Source organism: Photinus pyralis, unplaced genomic scaffold, assembly GCF_008802855.1.
Source record: "Photinus pyralis isolate 1611_PpyrPB1 unplaced genomic scaffold, Ppyr1.3 Ppyr1.4_LG5, whole genome shotgun sequence".
NCBI classification, from domain to species: Eukaryota; Metazoa; Arthropoda; class Insecta; order Coleoptera; family Lampyridae; genus Photinus; species Photinus pyralis.
Window position 1 is genome coordinate 4995238 of NW_022170596.1, and position 8567 is coordinate 5003804.

Genomic DNA, 8567 nt, shown 5'->3' on the forward strand with positions numbered 1-8567 from the left:
AACGAACAACAAGAGCGTTTTATGCAAAAATGGCTGCTTTCTTCGTAAGCACGTCTCTCTTCTAAACTGGCCGATGGCGTTGAAAATTGTTTCTACCCGTTGAATTTATTGTTGTTGGATTTGAAACGATATTTAGCGTTTTTAGCATATAAACAAATTGAACGTCACATATAAATACGTCAAGCTTGCTTGCCTGCTTTACGCCTATTTCTTGAATGAATGCACACCCGTCTCATTTACACCGCGAAATCGAAAAGCGCGCTATACTTCGTTTAAATGTAAATTACAGAATGAAAAGTATACTTATACACTGTAAAGTTTGGTATTGGCAATTTTTATATACATGGTAATTCAAAAATTTATATTCAGGTACCATCTCAAAAAGCAGTAGTCGATCATTTTTAGAAATTTGGTTTGAAGTAATTTTAATATTCCTAAAGGAATTGACCTGTGAAAATTATTTGCAGAAACAAATTTTGTATGGTATTTATTGATAATAATTCAATCCACGCAATGGATTTTGGTTATTTTATTTCATTGATTGACAATTTTGCATTTAATTTCAATAATACCATTTCCTTTAAGGCCAATTCACACTATAGCTCAGGTCACGCTCTGCTCCAGCTCCGCTCAAAATAATGTGACATGCTATTTAAATAGGAATATTCACATCAGGTCAGGTCACGGTACGCTATGATTTTTGACCGCGGTCTTTCTCGCTGCGGATATTTTGACGAGACCGAGAGCAAATCGTTGGGTAGGCGCGTATCCAATAGCGCACGAATTCGGCCGATAGAATAATTGACCGGGCCGTGATCTGACCGTAACGTGAGCGATAATGTGAATTGCCCTTTTGTTGTATTAAAATTCTGCATGGCATAGAGTAGGGGTTTGTACATTTTGAAACAGAAGAAATTACGTGTCATTATTTGGTAAAGATAAAATAGTTCGATGAGAATCAAGTTTGGCATGGACGTGATCACGAGATACTTGGAATGTTGTTCTCTTTGTATTACTTTTTATGAACTTAGATTTTGAAATTCAGATTTACAGAGGAGATGAGGCCAAACTTCCGCTAGGGATTTGATAATTTTATTATTGAGCTATCCGTGCGTAAATTAAAAATTGATTGTCATATTGGAATATTCTTGCAAATGCCGCAGAAGATTTTAAAGGCAAACTGCAAACTGTACAGCCGTTTCGACGAAATGATTGCCGCGGGTGCGTTATCAATTTATTGGAGCTTCGTCGTGTAGTGGAAATTAACTGACGGCTGATTTAGATTCGACCGTAAATACAGTGCGAATATATTACTTTCTTAATACGTACGTGAATATTTGTGGATCATTGCACAGTCGGATTAAAGTAGTTAGTTTTAAATAAATTGTTACCACGAAAGCGTCGTGGTTCCAGATTCAGAACTCTCATTGTGTTTTTATTTGGAGCGGTTAGACGATTAAAAACGAGTTTGTGAATCAAAATTGTGCACTCTTTTGTATACGGGATGTTAATAATAGATTTTACATTAGACGGCAACCAGTAAAAAAGTAAAGACAATTAATAAAATGATAATGGTAATTTTTCGTGACATTTCCCTACTGCGCTGCGGAACATTGTTCAATTAATACAATGAGTAAACAAAAGATCAACTATTAAAGTTCGAGTAACCCGAGGAGTAACCTGAAGCTCAGTTTGTTCCGGATTTAAATTGTCAGACTTCTTTCGAGATTCACTTTCAACGAACAGTCAATTTTACCAGCCAATACAAAAGATACAAAAGCTTTATGCTGAAAGTCAATTTTAAATACCTGAAGAGGTCGACCCATGGGAATTTAAACCATGAACAAATTTGTAGGATGTTTTTTTACAGTTGAAAAGAGACTTGGCCTTTAGAACATAAGTGTCTTTCAAGGCTTCGAAAGAACTTCCCGAAATTCCCACACTGCTAGTTCTAGAAGTAAAACTCGCCTTCAAATAATCTTTCCGGAGTACCCTGTACATCGCGTTACATGTTTATGGAATAATATAATAATATTGTTGTTGTTGCGAAGACGTGAAAGGTGGCCGTTAATCTTTCGTCGAATAACAGTATATCTGCGTTTTAATAAATGGTGTTACTATCAACAAAAGCTTCAATTCATCCATACGAAGATAGTCATGCTAGTTTTTGGGTGCAAATTTCAATTCATTGATGTGCGAATAATATTCTTGTTTACTTCATAGGTTTCTTTGTAACTTTTTTTTGTAGCACAAATAAAGCTACTGGGAAAACGTCATCCATCTCACAAAACAACACAGCGGGAAGTTCACGTTGACAGAAATGATATACGAGTAAGTGTAGGGCATGGTGTAGGGCTTGTGGTCACTGTTCAGTGTATGTGTTCAAGTCTAAACTTGCCCACGTAAATCGTTCTGTGTGTGGCTATCTGTAGGTATCTTCCAAATTGGGATGCCATTAAACAACTAACGGAAGAGGTGTTACAAACAAATCGCATTTGTTATAGATTGTCACAAGTAGCAATTTGTGTTACGCGTAATGCTACGGTGCTTTCGATTGTAGTTTATGATAAGGAATAGTATAATATTGCATCTATTACTGCTGGGCGACAATGACTTGCTTTTAGTAAATACAATCGATGCAGCCAGCGTTTCGGTAAATTCATCGATAAAATCACTGTCGACAGAAAATAATTGGTTGTCTCGTTGAGGTGCAGAAAAAGAAAGTAGGTAGGTCCTCGATTTGGGATTAAGTAGACTAGGTACATTTTTATGGGAATACTTAGCGCGCGGTAGTATTTCCATAATTTCTACAGTTCATTTACATATTTTACCAATTCTTCTGAAGTAGGTCTTGGAATTAAATTTAACAGACGAGTTGTCGACAATTTCAGGTGATTTAATCTAAGAATATTCGCATAATGCAACTTATCATTAGAAGAAGGCATCATCAGACCATATATAGAAACTGCTAACAACGAAAATAAGTTTTAGAGACAATTTTACGCTTTGAGTGATTGGTAATTACCTACCAAAAATCCGAATAAATCGTTTACCAAAAAGGTAAACAAGAATATCGCTGCGGTATTCGTGAATTCTTTGAGAGTCCTAAGCGTATCGACAGTTACTCGAAATCGGATCAATTTCTAACACCAAACCTAATTAATTCGTTATGTCACGCCGAATTAGAAATAATTTAGAACTTTCGTTTTAACAACGCTTTATTTCCTTTTCAATTTGTTCAATTTCGAAATGTAATATCTTTAAATAAAATAATTTTACAATGGAAGCGAAATTTATGGGTGGCAAGAAAAATTTCAACAGGTCTTGCATAAGCCACAGCGGAACCTCTTCGTCTGCTGATATGTACTAATAGTTACATTGAAGAGCAAGTAATATCAAGGCCCACACGCAACATCAAGCTAAAAGGATTAAAAGGCATAAGCAAAATGGCCATTAAACTAAGTGTGCTACTCATTACATTAATGAATCAGTGCGTCTTGAAACGCGCTTTTGTATAGAAAATTGACTGTCAACATTAACACCCAAAACTTTTGTAGTGTCTATGTCTTAGGATTTCAAGTGATTTTCAAATAAATTGAAAAGTAATCCAAAATTCTTTAATTACTCCGTATGCGTGGTTGTACATTTGAACAACCAGTCTAATAAAAAAACCAGGAAATATTTGGTGCGTTAGTTAATTAGCTAAATAAGATAAAAATGAAAAAAAGGTTACCTGTTAGTTGTAGTATTGTTTTTTATTCCTGAGTAAAAAAGAAGAATGCCCACAACACGGATATAATAATTAAATACAAGATATAATGATTAGTACCGTTGGAATTTTTGGGTGCCTAATTTAAGCGTGCGCGTTTTTCGTTGGTTTTCATTCGAAAGATACCGTGCGACTGAATCATGAGTTGCTCTTGTATAACTTCTTAAGATTGTGATTACCTGATTACCCTATAGCATTCGTTGTTCCCTGCCGTGAACTTTTGTATGAAGAGACATTAGCGTGAATAGATATTGCATTTTTGTATTAAGAAGCGCACTTGAAGTATAATTAGTAGATGCATGATATTTTACACGAGTCTGAAAATATGATCTTAATCTTAATCTTTTCAATTATACATTTACTGTGTATTGTATTTACAGTATTCTAAATATAAGTTTACATGCAGTACAAGACATCTAAACGAGGAAAAGAAAACAAGGTAAAAAAATCTGCCCAAAAAGCGAGGAACTTTTGTCAATTTTACACAGTTTACACATAAAAATGCTTGGAATAAGATTTCTTTCACATAAATTGAATGTATTCGAAATTTACACGACATACTCTCCTTACCGAAAAGCATTTTATGTGCGCATATGCAGTTATTGGAGTGAAATGATCCACTAAATAGTTACATCAAAACTTTAATTAGTCTTTACCAATTTATAGAGGCCCCGTTAATTATTTACCACTGTAACATAAGGCGGCTGGTGCCAATATGAATTAATTAATTGTTCGCGTTGTCAATAAGTTGTGAATATTTTCGGTACCGCTCTTCTGAATAAATACTACATAATTTCCACGTATATTTTCGTGTCCGTACCCATAATTCACCTCTAGTGGCCGCGAAAAAGATCTGTTGATTTTGGGCAGTCGTGTTGCAAACTGTATGGTTAATTTTTGTGGATTTTTTGGAATTTTACGTGTTCCCCAACCTAAAGTCACTAAATATAGAAAGTACCGCAATCCATTGGGCTCGTGTGTTGGAGAGAGAACGTATGATTTTTTCCCAAAAATGGCGGAAGTTACCAGATTCTAGTAACTTTAATGTTAGGGATTGTTCCACCTGTTTGGAGATATCTGTATATATTTTTATCAATTTTTATAAAACATGACAGTACTATGAAGTTAGGTTATAAAAAATTACAGCTATTCAGATTTTATTTGTCAATTTTTTTAAGTTGGCAGCAAATTTGCCCAAAAATGGCGGATAATTGCGGTACTTTCTATATCTAGTGACTTTACCCCAACCCAATCAAAAATGTGACTATAGACTACATTCCATATACAGAAGACCGCCTTCTTTATAGCTGACGGAATTAAAGAAAGAAAGAAAGTTTATTTTTCCAACGCACAAAAAAACTGAAAGAAAAAATAAAAATAATACATTCAATTTGACAAAAAATTTTTTGTTACTATAAAATAAAATTAGACTTAAAGTGCGCTATGGATTCTTTAATTCCTTAACGTTGTGGTATGGAGGCTACCTTCAGAAGTTATAGTAGTGATGTGGACAGGATCCCATATTAGAAAGTATACTTTATGCAATAACATTTTTAAAACTTTGACGAGGACATATTACACATTAAAATCTCGAGTTGAGTTCGGAGTGGAAGTCGAAAATGGTGTAGCGTGTTGGTTTTATACACACATAACCTCAAAACCAACACGCTACACCATTTTCGACTTCCACTCCGAACTCAACTCGAGATTTTAATGTGTAACATGTCCTCGTCAAATTTAAAAAAAATGTTCAAGTCTATCTTTTTCAATTATTTGTATTATTCAGCAAAACAAGTCGACGCTAAGGTCTGATGAATCAGTATTAAAGATTCGAAATCGACTACCTATAGGAACAATAAAATAAATTATTTAAAAAATTGATTTTAATCTACATACGACTATACAACTTAAAGAAAAAAATGTGCCTATTAAAAACAATCTTGTGTGTGTTTGTTCCTAGATAAACTACTGCAGATAATTAATCATAATGATGATGTTTGAAGACGAAAAAATTTAAATTATTTAAATAAAATGTCAATGCTTTTTAAAGTAAAGAGCCACGATTTTAATTTTTTTTTTAAAACGAGTGTTTTTTGGGAGGTCACTTCAACCGGGAGTAGGTTGTAAAATTTTGGTGCACAATATATAAAAAACCTTTTATATGTTTCTAATTTTGGAATAGGTATTCCAACACGGTTACGAGATTGAAGCCTACTCGAATATACTCCAGCACGCTCATGACAAATGTTCTCAAAACGCGATAAACAAATATATATCTTAGAGGTAATATTTGTAAATTATGAAATAGGGGAAATGCATGCTCTTTCCGGCATTATAGTGTTCGAACCTGGTTTGAGGTGAATTTTTCATCTGTGGCAGAGATGGGATTTTCCTTAGATCAGTTTCGAGCATTCTGCCGGCTACCCCGAATTAGGTTTTCCTGCAGTTTTCCTAATTCGCAAGGTAAATACCGGAGTAGTATAGAACAACTTAAGACCTTCTGCAGGGGCACCTCTAAAAAGCATTATGCGGGTCACTCTGTAATTGGGCGTAAGCTTGTCGAGGGCCTAGAACAAGAGGGACAATAAATAAATCAATAAATAAATTAATTAAGGACAAAGAGCGGAAATATATGTCTTAAATAATAAAATTTCCTTAAGCGTTTTAAATTGCCAATATAACATATGGTTTCCAGAAACAATTTTCATCAATTAACACGCCAAGATATTTAACTTTGAGAACTCGATCAATTTTTATGCACTTGGGACACACGCCACTCTCTGCTAACAAGCAAATCTTGCATAGATATTTTGTATAGTGTCAGTTGTATGTTTTAATTAAAAATAATCACTACTTGAAATAGCAACACCGCTCATAGTTACCTTTTAAAACTGATGTATCCCAATTATAAAATACAACATACACGAACACTTTCACAATAAACTGCTCTGTAGCTTCTTATATACACCATTGAAGGCCAATGACGGTTAAACATTAGTTCATAACCTTGGATGACCCTGAAAATATTATTGGGTCACTGACCTCGGATGACCTTGAAAAGTTTTGGAATTTTGGACTTTACCTTGACCTACTCTCCAACGTCACCGAAAGGTTACTAACAGAGGACAAGGCTCATTAAGAATGTAGGCCAATGACCTCGAAATTATATGGTTCAATGACCTCGGATGACGTTAAAAATGTAATTTGAAACTACATAAAGTGGGGCCAATGCCCTCGAATGAAATTGAAAATTTATTGGGGCAATGACCTGGGATAACCTTGAAAATGTAATTTGATACCACAACAAAACGGAGCCAACGACATCGTATGGTTTTACTATTTTAGGAGGGCCAATGACCACGGATGTCCTTGAAAATGTAATTTGATAACCAAAAATGAGGCCAATGTCCTCGGATGACCTTGAACATTTATGGGGGCAATGACCTCTGATGACATTGAAAATTCAATTTAATGCCTCAAAAATGGGGCCAATGGCCTCGGATAACCTTGGAAATTAGTGAGGTCAACGACCTCGAATGATTATATTAACGGGGTCAATGTCCTCTGATGACCTTGAAAATTAATGGGACCAGTGACCTCGGATGACCTTGTAATTTAATGGAATCAATGAGCTCGAATGACCTTGAAAATTAATTGGGGTCAATGACCTCGGATGACCTTAAACATTAATGGGGTCAATGACCTCGTGTGAAAATTGAGGTCGCCCCCACGTGGCATGCAGCTTTCACCTTGACCTAATTTCCAAGGTCACCGCCCACGTGACACGCGACTTTCAACTTTACTTAATTTCCAAGGTCACCGACCACGTGTCACTCAACTTTCACCTTGACCTATTTCCCAATGTCACGCCCGCGTGTCCTTGACCTACTTTCTAAGGTCAACACCAGGTGACGAGCGACCTTGAAGTGGTCCAGGATTCGCATTGTATATCTACTAATAAATTTAGTTTTTACACTTAGTACAAGCTTATTGATCGTGAACGATTTTTTAATTTTATTTAAATCACTCTGCATATCATTTTGAAGAGTAACTATGGTACCAGAGGAATAGGATAACATCGTGTCGTCTGCGAAGCATGTCAAATGTTTCGTTGAATTTGCCAAGACATAGTTTATTGATAAAAACGAGAAACAAAATAGGGCCCAACACAGAACCCTGTGGAACTCCGCATGTAACTGTGGCCGGTACACTAGTGACATTGTGAATACGTACACATTGAATTCGGTTCACTAAGTAGCTATGAAACCAGTTCCACGCCACTCTTATTCCTAAGTACTTTCATAGGATTGGCGTATCTTACGGTTCCAGAGAGCTTTTTAGAGCAGCTGGCGGTGCAGACGTTCACCGATGGTGGTCGCGACGTGGAAACAAGCTTTGAAACTTGTACGACATGAAACATCTGAGAGAGCTGGCGGTTGATATTGGTATTGAATTCAAGACGCATCAAGTGTTGGTTTACGATCGACCTGAAGAGTGGAGTGTTCGAGTAGATTATGAAGAAGTTCCTATTCAGAGAGAAGCAAACGGGCTGGTACGTGTTACGCCTGTGAATAATGCAACCCCGCCGGAGTGTTACGAGAAAGTTGTGATGGCAAGCATAGATGGTCTTCAGTCTCCAGGAAAACAGCTTGTGTGTGATGGAAGCCAATTATACCAATATGGGTCGAGGAATTTTGATTGGCAAGGTAAATGTTAAACAATGAACTCCTGTTCGGGTGATGAATTTGAACTTCCCGACCAAGTTAAAGAAGAGCACTGAGATTGACGTGTGCCCCAG

The 8567-nt window shown here is 36.0% G+C and overlaps 1 protein-coding gene across 3 annotated transcripts in view; it reads right to left on the reverse strand.

Moving 5' to 3' along the window:
* The window catches only part of LOC116172689 (zinc finger protein interacting with ribonucleoprotein K-like), a 50762-nt gene extending 46872 nt beyond the window's left edge, over positions 1 to 3890 (reverse strand). For all 3 annotated transcript variants that reach the window (XM_031489935.1, XM_031489938.1, XM_031489936.1), the window contains exon 1: positions 3734 to 3890. The gene's annotated coding sequence lies outside the window, so the exon portion shown is untranslated. The remainder of the gene's footprint in view (positions 1 to 3733) is intronic.
* Positions 3891 to 8567: the final 4677 nt, after the last annotated feature.